Source organism: Podarcis melisellensis (assembly GCF_964234715.1).
Source record: "Podarcis melisellensis genome assembly, chromosome: 5".
Lineage (NCBI taxonomy): Eukaryota > Metazoa > Chordata > Lepidosauria > Squamata > Lacertidae > Podarcis > Podarcis melisellensis.
Window position 1 is genome coordinate 86,029,331 of NC_138537.1, and position 14,157 is coordinate 86,043,487.

At 38.3% G+C, this 14,157-nt stretch overlaps 1 protein-coding gene across 9 annotated transcripts in view; it reads left to right on the plus strand.

Moving 5' to 3' along the window:
- GBF1 (golgi brefeldin A resistant guanine nucleotide exchange factor 1) overlaps nt 1–14,157 on the plus strand; it is an 83,666-nt gene that overhangs the window by 21,672 nt on the left and 47,837 nt on the right. The gene's annotated exons all lie outside the window — the stretch shown is intronic.

The following is a 14,157-nucleotide window of genomic DNA, read 5'->3' on the forward strand; positions in this document are numbered from 1 at the left end:
CTCCAGGCTCTAATTGTAGGATTTGGGATATATGGAGGATGTGTTTGTAGCCTTCTAACGTATGTGAGAGAAAATAAACCACACCTAAATGGATTAATTACCTAAATATTGATAGTGCAGCACAAATATTAGAATTGCTATCATTTTCTGTTCCCTATATCTTGCAAAAAGATACTACTTAGTAGAAGTGGGGTGGCTCAGCATTCACACTCCTCATAACTAGGGACTGTGTGATGATTCCATTTTTTCAGGGTCCACCTTGAAATGTTCCAGAACTTTTATTTCATGCAAGCACACTCCCAACAACAGTGCTTTTCGCTTCTCTGCCCTTTTCTGTTTGAGGGAAGAGGAGGTGCTGGCCAGCAACTGATACATATGGTGGAGGACAAACTAAATTATTGGGGTAAAATAGGGTAGAGAGACACATGTGGATTAGCTTTTTGGATGTAAGTTGCACTTGGTAGAATAAACCTCATGTTTGGCAAGAAGATTTCTCAGAACATAAAAGTTTTGAGAATGGTGTTGAAATTTTGTAAGACACATTATAATTATAAAGTTGGAAGGAATCTCAAATGTAATCTAGTCCAACTCTGCTGATTGCAGGAAACTCACTGTAACAGCGTTCCTTATGGATGTTGAGTGCTATGAAAGTCTGGCAGCTGCGCTATCATATCAGAAACTTGAATTGGCAAATCACAACAAGCTTATTTATGTTTTGTGAGAGAATAAATGAAAGGAGAATTTCCATTGCTGATCTCTTATTTTTTGTGGCATTATGCTCCATATACATACTTAAGGGGGGAAAGGAGTGACTATCACCATTGAAGACAAGGCAAGAGAAATACATATTGTGCCACCATCCAGATGTATGGAATGATGTTTGATCAGACAAGTTTATAGAAATGACATGTGATGTGGACTCAACAAGAATGTCACAACATATACACATTGGTGGGAACCACATACTTGTTTTTAGTCTGATCAGCCAATAGAGAATGGATTTACTCGTGAATCCGTGACCCCATGAATCCTGATTATTGTCCACCAGGTGCTATGCTAAGCATCATCTTTAGTAAAAATCTGCCAAGAAAAAGTAAACATAGATGATGCATTGGTTAGTAGGTTTTGGGGGAACAAAAGCAGTTTGCCTGAAGGCTTCACTGAACCATTAAGTAGAAATGCCGTAACAATGAATTCAATGTGTTCGTTTGGATTGCTATGTGTTTTAACAGCAACCTCATTTATTCCAGGGTTATGTGCTTTATGATGACGTAAGATATGGACCTCAGAAACAGTTTTACATATGAGTTGGTATCACTACTATCATTATTGTCTTTGCAACTCTCATACCACTTTTGTCACTAAAGTCAGTATTAAATAAAGAATTTGCAGCTGAAAATTTTGTTCAAGCATCACAGTTACCATTACAGATAGATATGTGGTCTTTTGGATTATCCATTGTCCATCACAAGATGCAATACAAGATTATGTTGACAGATTTGTAACTTACATTATAAGAATATTGGTTGAATTTCCATGTATTAGACACTATAAATAGTCACAGCAAATAGAGCATTAAGGTACTCCCAAAACAAACCGCTCAGGAGATCAAGAGGGCATATGGTGGGGTAAATAGCCGCAAGGACCTTGTTCACATTAGCTGATTGCATTAGGTACTTAATCTGGATTGCTATAACTGTAGATTCAAAGTAACTCCAAAGTTGAGCAGTTTTATCCTCAAAATGTGCAACCGGTTGGACACAGTGGGTCCTTGAATACTTCAGTATCCCCTTCCCCAGGTTGGTCAAGGGTGCCGTTGGGTGGTCGATAGACATGTAGCATCCCCAGTCTGTCTTTCCAGTCCAACCCTCTAAACCCATCCCAAGATCAAAAGCTTTTGTGGTAAAGGAGATGGTGCTTCCTTGGAGAATAGCAACACCTGTTTGCTGTTGCTGTACTGAGTACCTACAGAGCTGAATTAGGTGAGGCCCACCCAGCTTACCCATCCATGTCTTGGTAATGCATGCTTTGTCAGTCCCTTCATCCACAATCAAGTTTTAGGTGAGCATGGTCTTACTATGGACTGACCTGGTGTTCAGTTACACCACCACCAAACCAGAGGTCTCAGCAAATAAGTTACCAGAAACTTTTAGAGGATCAGGAGGGCTGAAACAATGAAGTTCTGAAGATCATTAGCTGTAATTGTAACTATACAAGTGAACAGTCATGTTTGGTCGGAAGGTGTCACTGTGGTGCATTTTGAATTTGCCTGCTCTGATTTTTGCAGCTGTTACAGGACAAACAACTGCAGAAATAAAATGGAACAATTGTATTGGTAGCGGTGAGGAGAATGAAGACAACTACAAATACAGAGTCTGGATTTGATTAGCAATTTTGTGCAATTTCTTCATGTCAACCAATAATTGTATTGCTCCTTTGTACTACTAATTGTGGTCACTTGCAAACACTGATACTCTTTTCAGTGTATGTTTATTAAATATGTTTGATTTCTTTTAAATTCAAACATATTTACAGAGGTAATATTAACAAGTCACAATGCATATCCAACTTGTCCCATTACTTAAGAATTCCTAGTATTACAGTTCAGTATCCAGTTAAAATTGATTCTCCATTTCTGTGAGGGAGTTAAATAATGGCTAACTCAAAAATAAACATTGAAAGGGATGTGAAAGTCCTCTCTCCAAAAGCCCAATATGAGTGGAAAATTGCTTATAGACCGCTTCTGTTTCAGATTGATCACTCAACTAATTTTTAATGTGTGTTTTAAACATTAAAAGGTAAAGGAACCCAGGATGGTTAAGTCCAGTCAAAGGTGACTATGGGGTGCAGCGCTCATCTTGCTTCAGGCTGAGGAAGCCGGTGTTTGACCACATAGCTTTCCTGGTCGTGTGGCCAGCACATGATTTTAAAAATTATTGCTGCTCTTTACTCTTAAGCTGATCTACTGGTTTATATTGCCATCTCCAGGACTGGGATATATTTGTAATCACTGTTTCAGGAAAACTGAAATAACTTGTATACCACACATATGAAGCTAGGGAGATAATTGGCTCATCTAGTCTGGTACATTGTTGGCAGCTTTCCAGGGTCTCATGCAGAGAGGTCTTTCCCAGTACTCCTACCTGAGATCCTTTAACAGAAGCTGCCAGGCATTGAATCTAGGATGTTCTGCACAGTAAGCAAGTAGCCTCGCTGCTGTTACATTCCTTGTCTTACAGAGTACTATTTTCTGTGTAAATTGCTAAAAAAGTTAGCAAATGACCACATTGATGTGTAATAAATGAAATGTTTTGAATTTAAGTACTTTACATTTAGCCTAGTACTACATTTTTGCAATATAGTCATATGAGTCATTTTTAAAAGGGGGAGGGGACCCAATTTCAGTATGTTAAGGATTTTTAACAAATAAAAGTTGTTTGACTTGTTATTTTGCTTTACCCTATGAAATGTTCTTTTCCTTGTAATCTTGGACTGGCTCATGTATTGCATGTTCCAGTAGCATTAACATTATTTGTTCCTATGCATTGAAATATAGTTCAGAGGGTCTCTTATCTGTGTTACCACCTTTTGAGGAAATGTTATAACCTGCAAGAAATATTGTCTCTTTGGTGGTGTCCCCAGATCTGTACCATTGATTCCTTTAGGGAGATAGTGAAAAACTTGCTGCTTTACCTGGCCTTTGAGCCTTGAGTTCTATGCAATTGATTTTGATGAACTATGTTGTACTCTGTTGTTGTTGCTATAATTGATTTATCATTGAATTGTATTATTTTGTGTTCAATTACTGTTAGTCATATTTATTAGCGGTTGGTCACCATGAGGACTGTTGGTCAAAAAGTGAGGGATTAATGATATAATTGGAATAAGAGATCACATTTCTGGAAATGCCAATTAACTGTTATTTCCTACAGCTTAGATTCATGAATCCCGAACTCAAGATATAACACTCTGAAATAATGATAATAAAAATATCACTCACATGTACAAAACTAAAATACAATTGAACAACAAAGCAGATATTAAAAATAAGACTATTAGATTATGTAGCAGGATTTACTTATAACACTTTTTACTATGGAAATATTATTAAATATTGTCTCCCCATATTTTGGACTATTTTGTTCCCCAGCCTCCATTTGAAGGAGGAAAAAAATTGAATATTTGTTCTTCCATCTTCCTGCGTTCATCTTTCTTGGGTGGCCAGTTAAACTTGCACTGGAAATTCTGCCATCTCTAGTAGGCTGAGCCACAATATCATTTGGGTGTACAGTATGTCCAAATCAGTTTATTATTTTCAGATCTGGAACACTTTTTCCAACAGTAGTTCTCATGCCATACAGTAATAAATGACCTTCAGAAACATTTCTGAGCAACATATTTGTAAGCCTGTGTAGAATTCATACTACATGGGAGGCTGTTTTTAACATGTCATTGCAAGTAACTCATTTTCTGAAGTGTTTTCTGGATTTTGTCTGGGGCACTATTCTAAGTTTCTAAACTTGATTTTCCATTACAGCTGCTTTAGTACCTTCCTTGACAATATATGCAGAAGAGAAAACTGTTATCATGATTTAAGTTTGGCATTTTTTTTCCTGTCTGTCATTCTGTAACTCCTGAATCCTGGGAAATGAACTGGTCTTCTTTGTTATGGCAGAGTACCTGCAGTGAAGGCAGGTATTCTGTGGAACATCTGTTTAATCTCTGAATGAAAACAAGGGTTGGGAACTGGTTTTTAGAAGTGGAGAGGAATTATTTCTCAGCTTGTGGACATGGGAAGTTCATGAGGCCTGAAGATTTTCCTTCTTGTGGATCGCAGAGTACAAAATAGAGCATTGGACATACTCTTCTTCAATGGCTTTGAAGTATCTGCTGTAAACAACTGTCAGAAATCAAGTGTATTTTGTTGGGTAGGTTATGTGTTTCTGTTTATTGGAGGTGACATTAGCAGTGGAGCAATGGCAAAAAGGCCATGTTGCCATTGCTAAATATACATCCCTGGCAGTCTGATAATAGGTTCCAGGAAGTTCAGTGGAAAATTAAAACAAAGCAACATTTATAGCTGATTGAACTTGAAAAGCAGTTTTCATGCTGAATGGCAAATATGTGGACTTCAGCATTCCAGGAGTCTGATGCAATCCCCGCTGGATGTGACTGACCTTGTGTGTACAGAATGGACTGTGGATACAGCAGCATGCAAAACTGCTTCATCTCTAAAGTGCTGTATGGGAAGGCAAATTTTGCTCCATACACAGAAACAATTCTTCTATACACATGCCTATATTTATATAGTACACAGAAGACTAAAAAACGTTTCTTATTACTTGAAATTAACACTTCTTAGTCCCCCAGTGAATCATAAACTTGATTTGTTATGATAATGCAGTGACTTTGCCGATTGAGAGTGTGTTGGGATGTTAAAGTGGAACTATTCAAATTGTTTCAATAACCTAATAATTTGGAGACTAACAGTACAGTAAGTTCCACTGAGCTCAGTTCCACTGCATAGGTGGAGAGACTTCTGTGTTTAAACATGGACAACAATCTGAGGAATCAAGGTTTTATGTGGCTTCCTGTAATGTTGTTTTGAACCAACTGAACATTAATTCCCAGTTCACACATTCTGCTCATAGACCATTTGGTGTATAGATTGATAAAATACACAAAAAGCAGAATTTGTGTATTAGCTATGAGTTACGTTTGGAGAAGTTCATAGTGACAAAGTTGGAGAACAACATCATGGAAAATCTGGAGGTATGTTCCCATAGGGACATGATGGATTCGAACAAATAGAGATAGGGGGAGACTACAAAGGTGTAGGAAGGGCGATATGTTAGTCCAAAGCATTTCAATCTTTCTGATTCTCTCTCTAGCAACTATAAATGCAAAATGTATTGCACTCCATTAATAATTATTCTGTGAGACCACTCAGATGTCAAGGAAATAAGCAACTATCCTACTTTTAAAAGGCAGCCCTGTTATGGAAGTTTTTAATGTTTAATGCTGTATTGTGTTTTTAATATTCGATTGGGAGCTGCCACCAGTGGCTGGAGAAACCCAGCCAGATGAGTGGGGTATAAATAACAATAAATTATTACTACACTGCAACTGCAGTGATAATCCCATATATGAGAACATTGCCTATGCCACCTTTTTATCTGGCAAAATACAACTACTGAGCCTTTTTGCGGTTTTTTATCCAGGATTTTTACTCTAAGCTTTATCAAATATAGCTCAGTTGTAGAGCATAATACTCTTAATCCAGGGGTTGTGGGTTCAAGCTCCACCTTGGGCAAAAGATTCCTGCATTGCAGCTGATTGAACTAGATGACCCCCATGGTCCATTCCAACTCTACTATTCTATGATTCTGTGAACAATCCTATGCACACATACCTGGGAATAAGTCCTGTTGAACACTATGTAGCTTGCAGGTTACGGGATTGCTTTATTGTTCTTCAAGAAAAATAGGATTAAGTTAAATAAATGTTGAAAAAATTAAGTTTCTTAGTTTCCTCCATTATTCAAGCTACAGTTTATACTTAAATGTTCATTTTGTGATACTCTGCTTAGTTCTTAAGATTATAAATAGTTTCACTAATGGATTGCATATGCATTTTGCTTCTATAGTTGCCCTGAGGAAGAGTCCTAAGATTTTAAATTAATAAACAGTGGTCCCAGGACAGAACCCTGTGGCATCCCACTTGTCACTTTTTTCCAGAATGAAGAAGAACCGTTAGTGAGCACTCAGTCAACCAGCTACAAAGCCACCTAACAGTTACCTTGTCCTTCCCACATTTTACCAGCTTCTCTGCAAGAATATCATGAGGGACTTTGTCAAAAGCCTTACTGAAATCAATATACACTACGTCCATAGCATTCCCCTGAGCCACCAGTCTTGTAACTCTCTCAAAAAAAATAAATGAGATCAGTCTGGCATGACTTGTTTTTGAGAAACCCATGCTGGGTGTTAGTAATCACAGCATCCTTTTGTAAGTGCTCACAGACCCTCTCTATTTTTCTGTTTGGTGCCTAGCTATCATGCCTTTTATCTGATGGTTAATAAGAAGCATCCATACTAAGGCTTAATGTAGTAAACAGAATACTTCTATTAGCGAATAGTAATGCCAAATTAAGACCTAGTAACAGATTTTCTAGTGTACTAGGAAAAAAGCCTGAAGTAGTCTGAGTCAGAAAAGTTGGTGTGAAGGCTACTTATGAGTAAGAGAGATGAAATTAGTTTTAATATCTTACTCTGGGTTTTTAACGTTGCATTCTTCTGTTTCTCCTATGGGAAGGAGTTTTACTATCTGATTTGGCTGAAACATTATGATGCAGTTATTTTATGAATGAGTTGGAGAGGATGCTGAGAGCTGCATGGAATGGTTCAAGGAGATTGCAATAGCCTAGTGGAATTTTACTGTATTACACAATATTTTTGAAACTCCTCTTAGTTTGGAATTTGGTGTGTGCTGTTCAGGTTGTGTGCGTGAGGAAAGCAAATATCAAGTCTCCTTGCACACAGAACTAGAATCACAGTTCTTTTTATCTAGGCTGCAATGAAACACTGGGAAAGGGCTTGTGTAGTGGGGTATAAATAGTAAAGTAAGGTGTTTCTCATGGAAATGAGAAGAGAGGAGCAGAGGGATGCTTTTAATTATTGGTCAATGGGTAGGCTTCAGTTGTAGTGACATCTGGTAGAATTTACAAATATGGATTTCCTCCCTCTGGCTCTGGAATGATCTGGTAGTACTCTTTTGTACTTTAACCAAAATAGATGTCAGCTTAACATAAGAGGTGGCATTACTAGAGTGTATTGAATTCATAAATTCAAAGTAATTTAACTGAGTAGCTGCCAAGTAGAGCATTGAATCAGGGCAGTTCTTACCATGGTCATACTCACGTACATAAGACTATTGACTGTCTTGACGATTGACTGCCTTGTTTTGGCAGCTGAGGTTTCTTTTAAACAGAGACCACAAGGCACAAATTGGCTAGCAAATCTCAGTTCCAGGAATGTGACAGCTATCTTATCTCACACACAAATGAGAGGAGTTCCAACCCTTCACTTTATGGGGAAGTAGAATTGGACAAAGTTCTCCCAAACCTACTCTCCTCTTTTCAAGTTCCTGTAACATTTTACAGAGTCTGTGCGCTTGGCAATTTAATGGGAGATTAGCCCCCCAAACTGAGTGTAAGCCACCTTTGAGATAGGGGATCAAGATAGCAAAAGGAGAGAAAGAGGTCATATGCTTTAGCAGTTTGGAGACATGTGGTAGGCTAGTAGCTGGTGAGACAGGATGGGTCAATGGGTGTATTTTTAAGTACAGAGTGGTGTGCTTGAATGTAGTAGGGTAGGGTCCAAAGAAGAGGAGAGATAATGGCAGCAGTTATAGCAATCAGGAGTTGGGAGAGATTTTATAAGAAGGATGTTTGATGTGGAAAATTGGATAGTCATTTTGTCAAGCGAGATGTGTGGAAAAGGTTGAAGAAAGGTATGCAGAATAGCAGAGCAAGCAGGAGTAACAACTGGAAATGAGCTCCCTCCTTCTTATAAGCATATTCTCTAGGGGCTCGTGTTGTCACAGATAGCCACCCTTTGGCAGCCACCTTCACTGGTTCTCTTGGATTGTGCTAGTTGAACTTGGTAGAGGAGTTTTTTTTTTTACCAAAATAAGCAAAGCAAAATAAAAACACTTGCTTGGTGGTGTTTAATATAAATGGAGCTACTTTGTGTTGCAAACATAATGTTAAATTTCTGGCATTCGACAGAACTTTAAAAACGTTATAAAATGAATGATAACAGCAAGTGTTTCTTGCTGTATTAACATTTTTTCCACCTTTGACACAAGAAACGGTAGCTTTCTATGAGTAGAAAATTCATTCTAACAGTTATTTGTGCAAGCAAGTCCATTGAAATGGCCATAATTTATGAGTTTTGTTCTGTGCTGGGAAATTGAGCAAACCAGCTGCTCTGTGGCCCTTGCCTATTCTTCAGGGTTCTCAGTACTACTGGTTATCAGCAAAAACAATAGTGAATAAGCATTAGCTATGCTAGCTTCAGCTGCCCAAAAGATTTGCAGTGGAGTGGTGGTATGACTGAGTCTGCTGGGGATTCAACGCCCCATGTACTGGGAGGGGGGGGGCAAATATTTACAGGGTTCATTAATCTTCTTACTCTTGTTTAGGCTTTCCCATGCTGCCCTCTGGCTCTTGTTGGATGGAACAGTTACTATTTTTCAAATAACCTGAAACAGCCAAGATTAATATTAATCCCCTTAATACTGTCGTCACTACTTAGATGACTTTGATATCCTCCCCAATTAACTGATGTGTTTTATTAAATGAACATGTAAGATTTAGACTGAATACAACTCATTAGAACATACATCAAATGAATGTTTCTGCCACATTGTTTTGTTTTATTTACTACTCCTTGTCCATAGTTACCCACTTTTGGCTTATCAACTGAATCAGCAATTTCACATGTGTGTAGGGAAGGGAGGCAAAACTTATATACCTCTTGTATACAGAATTAGAAAATAAAATTATAAAACAGATTACAAATGATATATAACTGAAATAATTCACAATGTATTCAATTTATTTGCTTTAATATTTAGTAATAATGGACACAGTGTCTGTGATATTTCTTCCCAAACAAAATCCAGATTTATATTAGTGCTTTATAATCAAAAATTAATCAAAGCGGATCTTTGCCAGTTAGGTGGCAAACAACAATATGATCATGTGAATGTATGATTTTTCTGTAAAGTCCCTGTAGAAAATAATGAATTAATAGTTATTGTGCATATATTGCCTGTTACTTCAGTTTGCAGCATGACATGTGTTTGTTGTCACTTTTTGTCATTATTTGTGATCCATTTTATTTATATATTTTGTACATTTGCCGTTATTATTATTTTTGTTTCCTTTACTGTTTTTAACAGACAAACTTTTTTGCTTGAATTAAAGTATAAATTGTGAACAAAAATAGAATGTAGCCCATATTTTTATTTTCTGCATGCATGATCCTGACTGCCCCCTGGCCTGGCTTCCCTCATCACCTCTGCCACTTTGGGGCCTGTGCAATTCCATGTATTTGTAGATGAAGCCATGTTATGCCGTTGCTGCCACTGCTGCTTCGCACAACTGTAACAGTCTTGTTTTCAGAAATGAAAATGTTACTTTTGCTGCTGCCGGAACACATCACAAAAATAGAAAGCGTTTCCCAAAACATTGCCACAGAAAAGTTACAGTGAGCATTTCATGATACAATTAAGCCAATTTAACCATTGTCTTTTGAGCAATATTCTGCCACCCTGCATAGCACAATAACAAACTGGAAAGAGTATGTAGGTGATTGGCATCTAGCAGTTTTTCAGTTCTTTAAATAAATAAAATGAAATTGTGTAATGAGAAATAGATGCACATGTTGTGCCCCCATTAAAATGCCTTCCCTATGTTTTGCATTGGACATTATAGTGGAAGTGGGAGGTGCTTATCTGCACTTGGACAAAAACTACTCAAGTCTTTGCGAGAAGATCAAATGACCTTAGATTTCTGTGTGTATGTGGTGCTTTATTTTATTAGCTTGAAAACTTCAATTAAGTTGGATGTTTCAGTAAAAAACAGAGGTGGGGATTGTGTCATGGTTCTCTGACATGGCCATGCTGGGTCCTCTTGCCCAGTAAATCCATGGAGTCACCAGGCAACAGGAGAATCTTCCAGGTGACAGCTGCATTTCAAGTTTCTAGGCTGCAGCAGCTGCCTGTGTTGTTATGCACACCCAGCTTCAGGGGGAAGCTGTCTGGAGAGACCTGTTGCAGCCTCTCTGCTCAAGCTGTGTGCTTCCTAGCTGCCCTGATCCAGGAAGTGGAGTGGGAAGAGCAGGAAGCCTCCTTTTGCAAGGCCCATCTTCTCATTCCATTAATTCCCCACCCCCCACCTTGATGCTTATAGAGGGAAAAATCTGGATACTGTCAGTGAATTATATTTACCTTGATCATAAGCAAGCCTTAAATCTTTAGGCAGCATATTCAGAAGACAGGAAGGAGTTAATCCTTTATTAGAGGTGCATTTCCCTAAAAGTTTAAACATGTGCTGCAGCCATGACTTAATTTCACACTAGTTCATTTCAGCAGAAAACACAACTGACTGTGTTGCAGAGAAAAGGCAGCCGCCTTACACAGTTGTTTCACCTGCTGGGTTCTATCAGCGAAGTTAGTGACACATTCCAAGGAATGGCAAAGCCCTTCAACAGCACTCCACATGTGAAACAAAATGAGATATAGCCATGCAAATGGCATGGGAGAAAGTAGCCTTACTTTGCATCCTGTTTTAAAGAACCATGCTAAGGAGACAGTCACAAAAGGTACCCATTGGTAACAATTTGGAAATTGTAATATCCGTGTTTACCACTTCTTAAACAAGTTCTCTTCCGTGTTTTTTAAAAAATAAAAGCTTGCCTGTCCAGCTCCTCTTGTGTGTTTAAACATTTCTGTCCTTAGAGGTCCAGACATTTCAGCTACAGTGTGGTTCTGTCAACTCTCTTCTCTTTCTCCTCTTGCATGTTCTCTTCATTGTTTTCCCACTATTTACATTTACATAACCAAACCTTAGAAATGATAGTCAACAACAATAGAAGGTATGTCTGATTTTGACTGGAACTACAGTGCAACAAGGGGAAGCTTAATCCCTTCCCAACTGTAATCCCAATGAAAATTCCTCAGCCTTAGAAAACAAGTTCTCAATGACAACTTTTATGAAAGGCTACTATTCATGCCTGTGTGTGTTTCTTCACAATTGCAGCTTAGGAAGAAAGCACTCTCCATGTGCTGTGTAGTCCTGATGAAAAGCACCCCCCTTGTTTTCTTTAAAACCCTGGTATAGTTTCTAATGATCTTTTTAGCACTACATGTCTTGTCCTAAGATTTGTTGTTCTATTCATGTATTTATTCTTTCTCAGTTCCGGCTCTCTACCTGTGGAATTTGCTGCCTCCCAGCAGATTATCATTTATTTTTTTTAAGAACCATTTTACAGCAGAATCTGCAACCCTATCAGTTTAAAATTGTTTTCTTAAAGTAAGAAAGAGACTTTGGCCTCCAATTTCCATGTACCTTATTTCTGCCATGAGAAGTGTTTAGTTTCTCGTTTAACTTTTGTACAACATTTTGTTTTACAATGCTATGGAAATGATATCAATAAATCTTATCCACAACCTTACATCATTAATGTACAAGTAATATATTTTAATGCATATAAAGATCGGAATAGTTGACCCAAGAATGGTTGTCCAGTTTTTCACCTGTTATTTACATGTCTGACCCCTAAGTTAGTCTTTCAGTGTCCCTGCAGCTTTCTTTTTTGGCTGTGTTAACCTCTGACATTGGAAAATCTATGATATTGTACTCCTTTAAGGGTTGTTTCAGCATCTCCAAGGCCTTGGCCAAAGATAGATGAAGCTGCATTATTCTGAGTCAGATCATTGGCCTATATTGACCATTATTGTCCACTGTGCTCTGACTGGGAATGAGGTCCCGAGGTCTCTGGTAGACGTATGTTAATCTATTTTTCCCCTTCGTAGATAAGTAATTACAGTATTGTGTAGCACCTTTTCATTTCAAAGAAATATCAAGGCGGTTTACAGAAAAGCTTTGAAGAAAAGCTAAGTAGACTGATGCAACAGCCAAGATAGTTAACTGAGAACAAAGCTGAAATTTTTGTTTTCAGGCTCTCTAGAACAATAGGATGGCACACGGGTGGCGCTGTGGGTTAAAACACAGAGCCTAGGGCTTGCCTATCAGAAGGTCGGCGGTTCGAATCCCTGTGACGGGGTGAGCTCCTGTTGCTTGGTCCCTGCTCCTGCCAACCTAGCAGTTCAAAAGCACATCAAAGTGCAAGTAGATAAATAGGTACCGTTCTGGCGGTAAGGTAAACGGTGTTTCCATGCACTGCTCTGGTTTGCCAGAAGCGGCTTAGTCATGCTGGCCACATGATCCAGAAGCTGTACGCTGGCTCCCTTGGCCAATAAAGCGAGATGAGCACCGCAGCCCTAGAGATGTCCGCGACTGGACCTAATGGTCAGGGGTCCCTTTACCCTTTGGCTAGAACAATAGAGCATTTTCTTTGACAACAGAGTGAATTGGGAATGAAGAAGTTATTCATAGTGTGCAAGCCATGAAGAGCTATGGATAGTTACTGAATTTAAAGTATTGCTGTAGAAGTTTTTAATTTCTCCTGGGCTTTTCAATTGTCTGCTTCCTTAGTTTTGGCCAGTTATCTTGAAAGAAAAATCTGGTATGAAATCCCACATTGGAGTAGTGACTGAAGAATTCCATAGTGTGTTACAATGTAATTGGTCTTTTTGACATGTGTCGATTTCTATTTGAAAGGTAAAATGAGTGCTTAAATTGACACACTTCAAAACTTGATTCAGAGCATTCTGTCTGTGCAGTTCAAAGGAATTCCATTGGGTTTCATTTAGCTTTACTGGGGTGCTGGAGCAGTTGCTTTCTCATGTTAAGAGAATTTTGGAAATGTTGCTTTAATTCTTAGTAAATCCAGGATCAATAACTATCAATGTTTGGTCATGGGGCAGACACATTTGTCATGGGGGGATTGCTTGCATTTTGTCTTAGTAATTTCATTTGGAGTTAAAATCCGTTGCCATAGACAGTCTGCAAGCACTGAGCCTTGAAGTTGCTGAGAATTCATTCATGTCAGGGTCATGCAACTCTCAGATCAATTACTTTCTCGTGAACCTGTCTTTGAAAACAGTTTGGAAGCTACAACTGGTACAGATGGCAAAGACGTCCTATGAACAATCCTATAAAGTCTGGTTAAGGTGCACAAGTATTGCAAATATACTCCATACTTAATTTGTTTCTAAATAACAGGTGTTTTTTTTATTAAAAAAATAATCATCAGAGTTAAGCTGGGAAAGGACAACTGTCAGATTCACATGAGTGAATTCTCAGCACCTCCACTGTTTGCCAAGGATTTACTAGATTGATTCTACTTCAGTTGAGTGGATGTCATTACAAAAAGAGGGAGTCTCTATGATGCTGGCAAATATGGTTTCAGATGTATGTGTGTGGAAGAATCCTGGTTGTACACAAATTGAGAATATTTTATGCAT